This window comes from Littorina saxatilis, linkage group LG9 (assembly GCF_037325665.1).
Source record: "Littorina saxatilis isolate snail1 linkage group LG9, US_GU_Lsax_2.0, whole genome shotgun sequence".
Taxonomy (NCBI): domain Eukaryota; kingdom Metazoa; phylum Mollusca; class Gastropoda; order Littorinimorpha; family Littorinidae; genus Littorina; species Littorina saxatilis.
In genome coordinates, this window is record NC_090253.1 from 50780658 (window position 1) to 50796536 (window position 15879).

At 42.2% G+C, this 15879-nt stretch overlaps 1 long non-coding RNA gene across 2 annotated transcripts; it reads right to left on the bottom strand.

Moving 5' to 3' along the window:
- Positions 1–1237: 1237 nt before the first annotated feature.
- LOC138976376 (uncharacterized) lies at positions 1238–7067 on the bottom strand. 2 transcript variants are annotated; one of them, XR_011458968.1, is made up of 3 exons: positions 6799–7067; positions 5034–5112; positions 1238–2910 (listed from the first exon to the last, which is right to left on the bottom strand). It is a non-coding gene; the product is annotated as an uncharacterized lncRNA (long non-coding RNA). The 2 variants fall into 2 exon arrangements; XR_011458967.1 differs by lacking the exon at positions 6799–7067 and having other exon boundaries at positions 5034–5571.
- Between the last annotated feature and the right edge of the window lie 8812 nt (positions 7068–15879).

The window sequence follows — 15879 nt, forward strand, 5'->3', positions numbered from 1 at the left end:
TAAGCACGAGGCTGACTGGGAAATTATTATTCGAAGAGCATGCTGAAACGGATTGTAAGTACAATATTTTACATGTTCTCGACATTTCTGTTGATCTTTCCTTACCTTTAATTGTTTCCTTGATTTAAAACCCTAGGGCTTGTATTTTCAGTTGTGATACCAAGCACGTATCTTTACCACAGTATCCGATCACTTCACACTTGAATTTTGGAATGATGAAGTGGAATTATTTCTGGATCTAATTTATTCCTTGTTCCCCCCCTCTCGATTCCTTTTTTCGCCACATATGTATTGTCGTGTGAGGGGGTAGATGCGTGTACTGGCTGATTTTTTTATTTTTTTATACTTCGATCAGATACAGATGATTGGAAAAAAAACTTGTCAAGGATTTCAGAATTTAATAGATCTGTTCGAAGTTTTTACGGGATGGGTCCTGTTACAATACAGACTGAATGTGCCCAAGATGAACTTTTGATTAAACATACACACACAAATGAATCTCTTGAGTTTGTTATACGGCGAATGTCCAGTTTCCACCACCACGTCTGTGGTATGTTTTTATACTGTTTGATTGAATAGACTGACGTGCATTCTCTCGCAAATGTGCGCGCGTGTGTGTTTGTCTGTGCCTCAGACTTATTAATCAAAGATGATGTTGCACATTGCAGATCTATGCGACAGGAGCAAGTGGACAAGACAGCTACATTTGTCTGAGCGAAGATCCAACGGTAAGCTCTTTTAGCCGAAGACAGCGAGCCTGGGTGCATGCATGCAAAGAAACTACAATTCCTCATGTACAGTGTTTGATGCATGCAAGCTTCTATCATGTCCGTGTGAGTGCTGCAGGGCTATTAGACGACTTTTCATTATTCTTGATTTGGAGATCCATGCAGGGTATTAGAAAGTGCAGAATATACACGTTTGAACAAATACGATGTGTGTTTGCTCTGAAAAAAAGAAAAGACGCAACAAACAAACATTGTATTTGTTTAAAGTATCACAAATATTTATTACCTGTATCTGCATGTTTTGATAATGATGAAGGGTAAATTACTTTGACGTGTGCTTTTTTTTTAACCACACTGATAACGAATGATAGAAACACAGACACACTTAATAACATATCCACAAAAATTGTAACAATAAATGTAAGCTGAACAATGCCTGCAACACATTTCAGGCCTCAGAAGGAAGTAATTATGAGATTCAGACAGAGAGAGAAAGCCCAACACGAAACCAGTTGTGACATTTTTTATTTCATTATGTAATATTAAAAACACGACAACAACGTATTTCCTGTACTTAGTTTCGTGCAATTATGGATTGCAAAGTATGTCTAATTGAGTGGCATAAAGAGGCACTGTTGCATGAAAAACCAACTCGGATCTTGACAAGGATCAGGATTTTACATGGACACAACCTAGAATTTAACATCCTGGGGGGAGAGGGGTACTGCGCCTTTCACATCAAGATGTAAAGATCTATTTTAAATAATACTTATTAGAAGGGAACAAAATCAAACAAACTACAACAATCGTTCTGAGGGGAGAGAATTACCTCTTCCGAAGAAATTACCTCCCTTGCTTTTCTTGTCGTGAGTTATGTAGAGTAAAGTGAATAGAAAGTGAATCGGTCAGTAACAAAAAAAACCCCAACATTTCTTAAGATCAACGAGGAGTCTTGAAGTATTTGTCAATGTTAATCTTGTATGCATAACAAACAATATATTACGGATTGATAATTAAAGAAAATCGTCTCTTCTACAGGGTTGACCCCCCCTAAAAAGGACACCCACAACCATGCAAATTACTTCTGCATCTGTTGAACCAATTATTTTATATATGGTATTCATTAACTTCAGTTTATGTTCTGCCTTTCCAGTAAGTGGCAATTTTGTAAATTGAATGGTCTGACTTTTGTGCAATTTTAATTTTTTTCTCCAAATTCGGGGGTCGACTAAACAGAACGAGTTTTGACATTGAGCGGTAGCCATTTTTACCTAATTTAAACCCTTCAGGCTTTTACCTTTTTGATTATTTTGAATGTCTGAGTATGTAAAAACATCCCCTTCAACCCCCAGGCTATCGATGACCTGAAGAAAGCATGCAGTTACAGCTAGGTTCAGAGCAATCCTCAGACATGAAAGCGTTGGTGTCATTGGTGATGCAAAAGTTAGATAATTTAACCTACAAATTTGCCACTTTGTGAACTGCACATGCATAAAATCAAGTTTAAGTATGCTGAATATGAAGTTATCCAGTCAATTGGTGTAGAAGTTATAGCATTACTGTCAGTTAACAGTATTTAAAATCCTCTAAAGTAAAATCTGACATATTCGAAAGTTTTGCATAAACACCCAGACAATTTTTACGATACTCTCCTAAGCTTCTCCACTTCTCAGCCCTGTCTTGGAAATGAATTCGAATAAGGCAGTCAAAATAACTTAGTTTGGAGCACCCATCAATCAGAATAAGCATTAACTTTTGACACAGGAAATATCTTCTACCGAAAGCTCTCCTGGTTTTATTCTACATTTTTCCTGCATAATGGTAACAAATTTAATGATAAATCTAAACAACGAAGTGACTGTGGTAAGATGAACAAAGTTAAAAAAAACAAAGGATTACTGTAAATGGTTTACGAATCGAAATCTAAACAAGTTTTAATGATAAGTAAAATGATAAAAAAAATAAAATAAAAAAAAGCTAACGTCCTCGCATTTGTCCAGAATTATTCCATGTTTAACATGGGAACAGAGGGATAATTGGTCTAAAGAATTTTTAAAAAGATAACCCTCTTTGGACTATCTGTATGCAATGCCCGCTATAGGTGAAAGACTTTTGTGGAAGCCATGGAAGAATGCATCGCTGTTGTGCTGGTTCAGCTTGAGGTCCTGTCCTTGCGAATATCCTGCACACACAAAAACACGACTTTTTAAGCCACTTATGTTGCATTCTGTGACATAGCTTTGTTAAAACCGTGTGCCTGATAATAATGACAGATTTTGTTGATATACATTTTTTTTAAGACACCCCATATAATATTGTTTGACAATCTCTTTCAACATAGTTTACGAATCACCAATGTGTATACAAACGCAAATAACCCACAGGTCAATAAATTACTTTCCATGCACAGAGAGAGAGAGAGAGAGAGAGAGAGAGAGAGAGAGAGAGAGAGAGAGAGAGAGAGAGAGAGAGAGAGAGAGAGAGAGAGAGAGAGAGAGAGAGAGAGAGAGAGAGAGATATTAAAACTAGAAAATGTGTGCTATATAAAACAAGGATAATCACTGTCAAATCTTTGCTTGTACCTGCATGGTGTTTACTGCGCTATATATATACTCAACCTGTTTTATTTCTTTTTTTTTTTGGGGGGGGGGGGGGGATGTTTTGTGATGAGGGTTTTTTCAAAGCCTTTACTGCTTTAGTCATTGAATCCACCCGACTTCGATTTATTGTTCAGTGATGGGTAATTGTGTGACCAACTATGTAAGTTAGTGATTGTTCTGGCTTCATACAATGACATTGCATTAATTTTATTAGTGTATGTGTGTGTGTTTCAGGCAAAAGCTGATATTACAGTCCTAGTTGTATGCAGTACCTCTGCTTCTTCGTTCAGGAATCAAAGTATACAATCTAAACCGATTATTTTGTTCAATAATGTTCAGCTTACCATCCCGAAGAAGGCAGTAACGTGCCGAGATATTGATTATAGATATTAACGTACCTAACCTGGTTACTGGTGTGTTTTCTTTTTATTTCAATAATGTAAATGTGTGACAACTTGCAGGGTACTTGATGTTCAGAGCAATTTTTCTGGCAAAAGACCTTTTATGGATCAAAGAAAACTTTTGTCATGGTGCACAAGTCAATCAATTTGGTTGATAAATAATTTGTGCTGCATTTTCCCTGGTTCCAAAACGTAGTATGTATCACCACATGTCCTTACCTGTCATTGGCATCACATGATTCTCTGCAAGCAGTCTTTTGTGGAAATACGTCATTTAACACTTGCACTTATAGTAGGTGGCTGTGGAACGGTAGACATGCAACGACAACGAACAACAAAAGACAAAGTGTGGAGTACACTCATTTTTCTTAACATACGCTAAGTTTCTTTGAGAATGCTCCAAGTGAAAATCAGGGGTTCCTTGGCCTGATATCACAATTAAACAGCTTCTTCTCAGAATCAGGAGGGAAAAAACTGTTATATGGCGAGATGTCGTGACAAGAACAGACAGCAGCAGCAGCAACAACAACATTGCTAAATCGTCGCTTTAACAAAATTTCATGTTTAGCATCGCAGACAAAGCACAGCTACTAATCCGACCAAAGCCACACTTCATGCACGATGGGCACATTGTTATGGCCAGCTTGTTAACGTGCGCATTGTGTATGTTTTACATAGAATTGAATGTGTTTGTCGTTGTGTCTGTCATCTATCCTAGTCGTTTGATTTAGAATAAAGCAAACTTATTACAATGACGATTTTCTTCGGTTTTTGATGAAGGATTGGCATCAAGACTTATCCTATTTTCCAACTCTGCCACCATACACTGGCCGTTCAGGTCTGCATGTCGACCACATGGTGTGTGATCAGATTTTTCGGACATGTTCACAATGCTTACATGACCACCAAATGGAAAATCAGTTGGTATTTGTTATGTTTTTGTGTTAGCACAATCTTCATACAAGTACACAGAAACAGTTTTGTTGCAAACAGAGCCTTCATAAGAAAAAATGCTTCTAAGTCAAAATTCATACCCCCTTTTTCGTATTGCGTAAAATAAACCAATAAATTCTGGACATCATATTTTTATTTTTTTCACAACAATGAAACCAAACTTTGGCATATGTTTTAGCAATATATTCACAATAAAACCTATGAGTTTGAAGGCTGCATCTTGTTTTGTTTATTTTTGAGAATTTTTTTGCAAACCCATGCAAATGGCCAGTTTCTGGGGAGAGACTGGGGAGATAATGGCCAGTATAGAAAAGTTAATAAGTAAACTAATGTCAGAAGTAGGTATTTACCTTGTTTGCCTTCGCGTTCTTGATAGCCCGCTGCAGCATTTGTATCACTTCCCTTGACATTCAAAACGCCAATGTATTTCTGAAAGGAAAATAAAGATATTGACCGAAACATCACACAAGTGGTATATCATGCTAGGTTTTGTTTACAGTGCCTGTTCTACGACCACATCTGATTGTAATTTAAATAAAGAAAAACTGTATCCATTTATTACTTCTCTATTTGTGTGTGTTTGTGTGTGTGCAGGGGCGGATCACATCATTTTTGAGTCACTTGAGAAAAAGTGACTCTATGTAATCGGTCAGTGTTAGTCTGTCCGGCCGGCCGTCCGGCCGGCCGGCCGTCCGGCCGGCCGGCCGTCCGGCCGGCCGTCCGTAGACACCACCTTAACGTTGGACTTTTCTCGGAAACTATCAAAGCGATCCGGCTCATATTTTGTTTAGTCGTGACCTCCAATGACCTCTACACTTTAACGATGGTTTCGTTGACCTTTGACCTTTTTCAAGGTCACAGGTCAGCGTCAAAGGAAAAATTAGACATTTTATATCTTTGACAAAGTTCATCGGATGTGATTGAAACTTTGTAGGATTATTCTTTACATCAAAGTATTTACATCTGTAGCCTTTTACGAACGTTATCAGAAAAACAAGGGAGATAACTAGCCTTTTCTGTTCGGCAACACACAACTTAACGTTGGGCTTTTCTCGGAAACTATAAAAGTGACCGGGCTCAAATTTTATGTGAACGTGACTCCCAGTGACCTCTACACTTTGACGTCTGCTTTGGTGACCTTTGACCTTTTTCAAGGTCACAGGTATGTCTTGAAGGAAAAAAATTGAAATATCATATCTCTGAAACTATTCATCGGATTTGATTCAAACTTTATAGGATTATTCTTTACATCAAATTATTTACATCTGTATTGTGTTGTGAATAGCAATTTCTTCCTGTCCATCTGATGCCTCATATAATATTCAGAACTGCGAAAGTGACTCGATCGAGCGTTTGCTCTTCTTGTTAAGGGGGAGTTTCCAAATTTCTTTTAGGGACAATTTGACGACGCGAAGCGTTTAGTTGAAGACGCGAAGCGTTCAACCTCCTTGGGGGGGGGGGGGGGGGGGGGTCCGACAAATGTTGATAAAAACAAGGAAAATGGATCAATCTGAGCCAAGAAACATCCCCTAATACACCTTCCAAAAAAGTAAATATATTAAGAAGAAAAATTTGAATCGCAACAAGGACAATTGATCGATCTGGCGCAACCTGAGCAAACTAATTAGCCAATTGCAACTTCTTTCCAAAATCGTGACTTAGAATACAAAGGCCGGCTCCTAAGTGGTCCGGAAACCCCGGAACCCCCCTCCGGATCCGCCCAGTGTGTGTGTGTGTGTGTGTGTGACCGATGACCTTCTCTAAATTCTAATCGTTGCGTTTGCATGGTAATAAAGTTTTAATACTGGATATGCCCATGAAAAAAATATCATTTCTTGTTCATGTCATTGTGTGTGTGTGGCCAGGACAGTGACTTCTGCTTGCCTCAACGTCTTCAGAAAAGACACAAAATGCCAGCAGGCGTATGTTCTTGGAGCACTCAGTATGCCGTCATCTGCAAACAAATAAATACAAATTATTCAATTGTGTAAATAAAGAACAATCATTTTAATATTACAACAAAAAATTCATATAACTGTAGTCTTCACCAGAGACATCCACTACACTATCTTTAAATAAAACTGCCGTAAAAAATTGAAATACTATAAAACTTACCCCCACTCAGATCTATTTGGGATTATTCAAGTTTCAACCATGTAACGATGCCGGTTTGGACAGATCTGCTAGTTTGCCGCTGAAACTGAAATCAAAGGCGATCTTCAGAACTATTTCTAATCTTGTATTTGTGATTAATATAAAATACTGATCTTCCCAATAGAAGCTGATGTGTATACACATGACCAGGACAAGATATTTTGTTACAGGGCATTTACGCAGACGTCGCAGTTCAAAATATCGTTTTAGATCTGATTTTGTACAGCAGCCTGTGTGATTCAGAATCGTCTGCCCTTTTTTTTATGGACGATTCCTATGAGACTGCTCAATCATAACTGATGACAAATTCAGAAACAGATGATGGTTTCAAGTAGGCTACAGTAATGATTCGTTAAAAATGTCAAGCCACTCGTCGATCATTCACACTCAAAGAACCCAAGCCAAATCTGCTCTGGTTCCGAGCAGCTTTTTCCAACTGAGACCCTAATTGTTACGCATCTGCCGCGAAAAGATAGACCACAAACAAGCGGCACTGTACCATGCTTTCGTTTATGTTGCTAAACAGATTAAATGTGCATTGTAAATGTGCTTACAGCAAAGAAATGCATCCTTACTTACCACAAAAATACTGGTACCACATTCATCGCACTTGTGTCTTCTTACCAAAACCTATCGATATGTTTGTTTACGATATATTGGTAATTACTAACCGTTAACTATTTTTCAAAAATCTGAAATGACTTTTAAGAATCAAAGAAAGATTCGCTAAAACGGTTGACTTCAGAAAATAAGCAATATTTTTCTGAACCATGAAATAAAAATCGAAAACTCCGTTTGATCTTTTATTTTGGTAGATTAATGACAACAGCCGGAACTGAAAGTACCAGAACCAAAAATTAAGGGCATTAATCAGGTAAACTAAGAAGATTGTCGTTCCTGGCGCGCACTTCACATGTCCGTCAAACAGTGTCCGAGTGAGAGAAAAAAATTTTTTTTTTCGCAGTTCGACAGTGTATGAGGCCCTTCTTCATATCAAAGTGTAAAGGTTGCTGAGCGATGTTTTTCCTTTTTGCTTGTTTAGTTACACTTTAAATGTGGCACAGGCGCCTGCGATCTGTCAGAAAAAAACCTTCTGCTTTGAGCCGCAGGAAATGTATGGTTATCCCAGCGAAGCTGGAGGTATCCCGTGAACGCTATACTGTAATCGATTTGAGAAATGTGCACACCGAATAATACATGATAAAGAAGGATTCGTTGTGCCCGGCTACGTGCTACAGTTGGAGATGGAAGTTCACCAAAAATGGGGACCATACTAACAAAAATACGGTGGGTAAAATAGGCGCCCCCATTTTTTCAGCAAACGCCACCCCAGGCCGCTTTGGACGGGTAGAAATTCCGTAGTTTCCAAGTCTATGGATAAAGCTCGCGTAAGAAGAATACGTCACGGTCGAAAGTCTTTGACGTCAATTAATGCATCATGACGTCATGCCTCCCTGTAGTCTTTCTCTCTCGCGCAGTGTGTGTGTTTGTGTTCATTTTGTGCACATGTGTTAGTGTTACTGTGTGTGTGTGTGTGCGTGTGTGTGTGTGTGTGTGTGTGTGCGCGCACGCGTGCATGAGTCTGTACTCGTATGTGTGTGGTGTGTGTGTATTTGTGTGTGTGTATGTGTGTGTGTGTGTGTGTGTGTGTGTGTGTGCGTGCGCACGCGTGCAAGAATCTGTACTCGTGTGTGTGTAAGTGTGTGTGTGGGCATAAGTGTATGTGTGTGCGTGTATGTGTGTTTGTTTGTAAAGGTGTGCATGTCCGTCTGTCCATATGTGCGTATGGGTGTGTGTTTTGTGTGTATGAAGTTTTTTGTTAGAGAGTGAGTGAGTGCGTGTGAGTGAGTGTGTGTGTGTGCGTGTGTGTGTGTGTGTGTGTGACTTGGTGTGTGTGTGTGTGTGTGTGTGTGTTTGAGAGAGAGAGAGAGTGTGTGTGTGGGTGTGAATGTGTGTGCATGAGTTTGTGTGTATGTTTGTGTACTATGTTTGTGTGTGTATGAGTGTGTATATGTGTTTGTTTGTAAAGGTGTGTGTGTCCGACTGTCTATGTGCGTATTTGTTTGTTTGTTTGCTCAACGCCCAGCCGACCACGAAGGGCCATATCAGGGCGGTGCTGCTTTGACATATAACGTGCGCCACACAAAAGACAGAAGTCGCAGCACAGGCTTCATGTCTCACCCAGTCACATTATTCTGACACCGGGCAAACCAGTCATTGCACTAAACCCATAATGCCAGACGCCAGGCGGAGCAGCCACTAGATTGCCAATTTTAAAGTCTTAGGTATGACACAGCCGGGGTTCGAACCCACGACCTCCCGATCACGGGGCGGACGCCTTACCACTAGGCCAACCGTGCCGGTCTATGTGCGTATAAGTGTGTGTTATGTGTGTATGAGATTTGTGTCAGTCAATGTGTGTGTGTGTGTGTGTGTGTGTGCGTGCGTATGTACAGTGTGTGTGTGTGGGTGTTTGTTTGTTTGTTTGCTTAACGCCCAGCCGACCACGAAGGGCCATATCAGGGCGGTGCTGCTTTGACATATAACGTGCGCCACACACAAGACAGAAGTCGCAGCACAGGCTTCATGTCTCACCCAGTCACATTATTCTGACACCGGACCAACCGGAGTGTGTGTGTGTGTGTGTGAATGTGTGTGTGCATGAGTTTGTGTGTATGAGTGTGTATATGTGTTTGTTTGTAAAGGTGTGTGTGTCCGTCTGTCTATGTGCGTATTTGTTTGTTTGTTTCCATAATTGTCAGGGCGGTGCTGCTTTGAGATATAACGTGCGCCACACAAAAGGCAGAAGTCGCAGCACAGGCTTCATGTCTCACCCAGTCACATTATTCTGACACCGGACCAACCAGTCCTAGCATGCACTAACCCCATAGTAATGCCAGCCGCCAGGCGGAGCAGCCAGTAGATTGCCAATTTTAAAGTCTTAGGTATGACCCGGCCTGGGTTCTAACCCACGACCTCCCGCCGGATCACGGGGCGGACGCCTTACCACTAGGCCAACCGTGTATGTGCGTATGAGTGTGTGTATGAGATTTGTGTGAGTCAATGTGTGTGTGTGTCTGTGTCTGTGAGTGCCAGTGTGCGTGCGTACATGCGTGCGTATGTACATGTGTGTGTGGGGGTGTGTCTGTTTGTATAAGAGATAAAGAGAGAGAGGGTTGGTTTGTGTTTGTGCGTGTGCGTAAGTGTATGTGTGTGTGTATGTTTGTAAAGGTGTGTATGTCCGTCTGTCTATATGTGCGTATGGGGGTGTGTTTTGTGTGTACAGTGAAGTGTGTGTGAGAGAGTGAGTGAGTGCGTGTGAGTGAGTACGTGTGTATGTGTGTACGTGTGTACGTGTGTAACTTGGGTGTGTGTGTGTATGTGTGTGTGTTCGTGTGTGTGTGTGTTTGAGAGAGTGAGAGAGAGAGAGAGAGGCCGTTTGTCTTTCGCTGGGGTATGCAGTGCCTTGGCGTTGCACATCTACTTAATTATTATTAGCCAGAAGCGTAAGAGGTCAAGATCATGCAAAGGTGACATGCCACTCATTACGTGGTGGAGGGTCACATATAGAGTCCTAAATGAGGATATCGTAAGAAGGTGTGCTACTCGACGAAAGGCGAGTCGTATTTATAAGCATGTGCTGTTCTTGTTGGCAGATAATTCATATGTTTTTGTTTCAGAGAAACATGCTTGAAATGCAGCAAATATTCTATTTTCTCACAAAAATCACACACAAAATACACTCTTTAGAACATTATCTCGGTAGCATTAACAACATCTGAACTAAAAAAAAAATTAAAAAAGAACAGGACAAATACAGGAACAAATGCAGCAACTAATAATGCATCAGGCCATCTGGCATGCAGAGTTCAAGGCATTGCCTCGCATTTGTGTAATTATGTGCAGATGCAGAGTGTAAGGCATTGCCTCACATGTGTGTACTTTTGTGCAGATGGAGAGTTTAAGGCATTGCCTTGCATGTGGGTACTTTTCTGCAAATGGATATTTTAAGGAATTGCCTCCATGTTTGTACTTTTGTGCAGATGCAGAGTTTAAGGCATTGCCTCACATATGTGTACTTTTTTGCAGATGGATATTTTCCGAGCAAACGTGCAAGGTGATGGGCTATATCAGCATGCTGGTACTGGTGAGCAGCGTAATGTCGCTAGGTGTGATGAGCGTCAACCGCTACATCAAGATCTGTAAGCCACATACCTACAGGGATGTCTACACCAGTCTCAACACGTTCCTCATGAACTTGGGTAAGCGCTGTCCTCCATCTTCATATATACAGGGTTCGTACAGTTTTTTTGTTCTAAAATTCAAGGACTTTTCAAGGACTTTCAAGACCTTCTGAAGAGAAAATCAAGCACCCTCTTACCTTCAAAGCTCGCAATGAAACACTCGCTAGTTATTATACCCTCTTCCCGCACGCCGATTTAAATCATTGGATGTTCAAAAACTAATGATAAGCACCATTTTTCATTTCCTTTGATGAGCATCTGGTGTCGTGCACCGGTCATGTGGCTTTTCAAGGCGGCTTTTCCCATGCTCGAAATGTTGAAGTCTTTTTTACACACGAAGCATCGCGCATGATGTTTCGATTTATCCGATGCTTCTACAAGCCAAGCTTTGTATTTTGCATTGGCAAGCCATTGACGATTGAAGACGCAGTTGCCTTTCCCCATTTTCCACGCTAAGACACAGGAAGAGATATAAAAATGCCACTGCGGTTCTCCGCGTCTGCAAACTATTAGTCATTCTGTAGTTGTTTCCCTTGCCAACTTCCGGGAAGGGAAGCAACTACGGGTGACTAGTAATAGTTAGTTCGTCTGCTTTCGTTTTCACTCGATCTTTTATTCTCCCAAAATGTGTGTACTGTATTTGACGAAAAAAAGTGGGGTTGCATTTTTTTTTTTAAATAAGACAAGCTGCTGACGAAATGTATAGGCAACAATTTGGAAAAATCAAGTACTTTTCAATGACTATTTAACAAAACTCTATTTTCAAGCACTTTTCAAGGCCTGTACGAACCCTGATTATGTAACTGCACTTTCACAGAACTATTTGTGTATGTGTGTGTGTGTGTGTGTGTGTGTGTGTGTGTGTGTATGTGTGTGTGTGTGTGTGTATGTGTGTGTGTGTGTGTGTGTATGTGTGTGTGTGCGTGTGTGTGTGTGTGTGTGATCTGTAAGCCACATACCTAAAGGCATGTCTACACCAGTCTCAACATCTTCCTCATGAACCTGGGTGATCGCTGTCTTTCATCTTCACATGCACCTGCACTTTCACACAGGTGTGTGTGTGTGGTTATAGAAACACGAAAATACCCAGCATGCTTCCCCCGAAATCGGCGTATGCTGCCTGAATGGCGGGGTAAAAACGGTCATACATGTAAACATCCACTCGTGCTAAAAACATGAGTGAACGTGGGAGTCTAAGCCCATGAACAAAGAAAAAGAAGAAGAAGAAGATTGTAGGGTGTACCCTGGTCCAATGCTGGCCGCGTGTGGGTTGCAACCGGGCCCAACGTGGGATACATCCAGGCTCAATATGGGGTGCATCCGGGCTTAATGGGGGGCGCATCCAGGCTCAATGTGGGGTGCATCCAGGCTCAATGTGGGGTGCATCCAGGCTCAATGTGCATCCAGGCTCAATGTTGGGTGCATCCAGGCTCAATTTGGGGTGCACCCAGGCTCAATGTGGGGTGCATCCGGGCCCAATGTGGGGTACATCCAGGCTCCAGGTGGGGTGCATCTAGGCTCAATGTGGGGTGCATATAGGCTCAATTTTGGGTGCATCCAGGCTCAATGTGGGGTGCATCCAGGCTCAATGTGGGGTGCATCCTGGCCCAATTTGGGATACATCCAGGCTCAATATGGGGTGCATCCAGGCTCAATGTGGGGTGCATCCAGGCTCCAGGTGGGGTGCATCCAGGCCCAATGTGGGGTACATCCAGGCTCCAGGTGGGGTGCATCCAGGCCCAATGTGGGGTGCATCCAGGCTCCAGGTGGGGTGCATCCAGGCTCAATGTGGGGTGCATCCAGGCACAATGTGGGGTGCATCGGGGCCCAATGTGGGGTGCATCCAGGCCCAATGTGGGGTGCATCCAGGCACAATGTGGGGTGCATCGGGGCCCAATGTGGGGTACATCCAGGCCCAATGTGGGGTGCATCCAGGCCCAATGTGGGGTGCATCCAGGCCCAATGTGGGGTGCGTCCAGGCTCAATGTGGGGTGCATCGGGGCCCAATGTGGGGTACATCCGAGCCCAATGGGGGGTGCACCCTGGTCTAATGCCTGCTGTATGTGGGGAGCTACGGGCCCAATGTGGGGAGAACCCTGGTTGAATGCTGGCTTTCTCTGGGGAGCATACTGGCCAAATGTGGGCCACATGTGGGGAGCAAGTGTATTGCCCAGATAGGACCCATACCAATACCATTTGCGCTTCCAGTATAGGTTGCCCATTCTCGTCCCAAAATGTGAGCGCAAGTACTTTCATTCAAACGGTGAAGGCCGTTCTATTGACTGTCTGGATCACCTTTCGGATTGAAGATTTATGTTACACTTACAGAGATCATATCACGTGACCGCCGCTTAGATAAGGGTACCCTCAAATCGACCGGACAAAAATTGAAGGAAGAAATTAAAAATCGCCACAAAATCCTAATAGGCAAAACTTTGCAAAGTTTACATAAGTGAAGAAAGCAATTTCAATACACGTCGTTTTGATTACGTATTTCGTATTTCGTGTGTTATGGTATACATATTATTGCAGGTGTCGATCGCATGGTTAAAAACGGGAGATGTTTGCGTCAATGTTGAGGGTATACATAGAACCACTCGTTAAAAGTGCACAGAGTGCTACTAAATCCTGTACTTGAGCTAATTTGATCACAGAAAAATTGAACTTTAAGTTTAGTAGCTGAAAGTCCTGTGCAATAGCTATTGGATGGTGTGATTACAGGGGTCTGGATTCTGTCAGCCGTGCTCTCATCACCTCCGCTGCTTGGTTGGGGCATGTACAGATACCTACCACGACAGTCATTTTGCTTATGTGACTGGTCCACCTCATGGTCCTACACTTTCTTCATGATCAGCGTCTGCTTCGTGTGTCCACTCGTCATAATGGCTGTGTGCCATGCCTGTCTTCTGCGCACATTCGTCAAGAGCCAGCGTTGCCTGCAGCAGCACGCGCGGGCAGCAGAAGAGCAACGGAAAGCCCGGATAGAAAGTGCCGAGACAGACGTAAGGTCAGCCAGGAAAGACATGAAACCACTGAAGACGATTCCATCCATCTCAAAGACTGCAGCACAGTCGGTAGCGAAGGTGACGCCAGCAGAACCCATCACGACTTCAGCAGAGGAACCCATATGGTTTCCATCAGCTCCTGATGGAGAGCCGGCTAAGGAAGAGCGAGATCCAGTCGTGCGGGATCCAAGCACTGCGTTGCCGTCAAGCACGTATACTACCGATACCTCCATACAGTCGGCTGTCACCGTGTCATGCGTCACACCGACAGCGCAGCAGAAGCCCAACAGAGAGCAGAAAAAGGCGCAACACTACTCAGAGCAGTTTCGGCTTTCCGTGTCTGTGATGGTGGTGATAGCGGTGTTCGTACTGTGCTGGTTCCCGTTCTGTGTCTCTATGCTCCTGTCCCTCTTCGCCCCTCACTGGTTGTCCCACGCTACAGACATGGCCATCCTTCTGCTGGGCTTCAGCAACAGCTGCTTCAACCCCATCATATACGGTTTGATGAACAGGCGAGTGAGGGATGCTTACATCAAAATGTGGATTAACGTTCGTCGAGCACTATTATAGAATGCAGAGCATACATCAAACTGTGGAATAACGTTCGTCGAGCACTATTTTAGAATGCAGAGCACACATAAAACAATGTTATAACGTTCGTCGAGCTCTATTTTAGAATGCAGAGCACACATAAAACAATGGAATAACGTTCGTCGAGCACTATTTTAGAATGCAGAGCACACACAAAACAATGGAATAACGTTCGGCCAACACTATTTTAGAATGCAGAGCATACATAACACAATGGCATAACGTTCGTCGAGCCCTATTCTAAAATTCAAGGCATTCTGGAATAACGTTCGTCGAGCTCTATTTTAGAATGCAGAGCATACAGAAAACTGTGGAATAACGTCCGTCGAGCACTATTTTAGAATGCAGAGCATTCATCAAACTGTGGAATAACGTTCGTCGAGCATTATTTAAGAATGCAGAGCATACATAAAACTGTGGAATAACGTTCGTCGAGCATTATTTAAGAATGCAGAGCATTATATAAAACTGTGGAATAACGTTCGTCGAGCACTATTTTATAATGTAGAGCTTACATAAAACTGTGGAATAACGTTCGTCGAGCACTATTTTAGAATGCAGAGCTTACATAAAACTGTGGAATAACGTTCGTCGAGCACTATTTTAGAATGCAGAGCATTCATAAAACTGTGGAATAACGTCCGTCGAGCACTATTTTAGAATGCAGAGCATTCATCAAACTGTGGAATAACGTTCGTCGAGCATTATTTAAGAATGCAGAGCATACATAAAACTGTGGAATAACGTTCGTCGAGCATTATTTAAGAATGCAGAGCATTATATAAAACTGTGGAATAACGTTCGTCGAGCACTATTTTATAATGTAGAGCTTACATAAAACTGTGGAATAACGTTCGTCGAGCACTATTTTAGAATGCAGAGCATACATAAAACTGTGGAATAACGTTCGTGGAGCATTATTCTAGAATGCAGAGCATTCATCAAACTGTGGAATAATGTTCGTCGAGCACTATTTAAGAATGCAGAGCATTCATAAAACTGGAATAACGTTCGTCGAGCACTATTTTAGAATGCAGAGCTTACATAAAACTGTGGAATAACGTTCGTCGAGCACTATTTTAGAATGCAGAGCATACATAAAACTGTGGAATAACGTTCGTCGAGCACTATTCTAGAATGCAGAGCATTCATCAAACTGTGGAATAATGTTCGTCGAGCACTATTTAAGAATGCAGAGCATA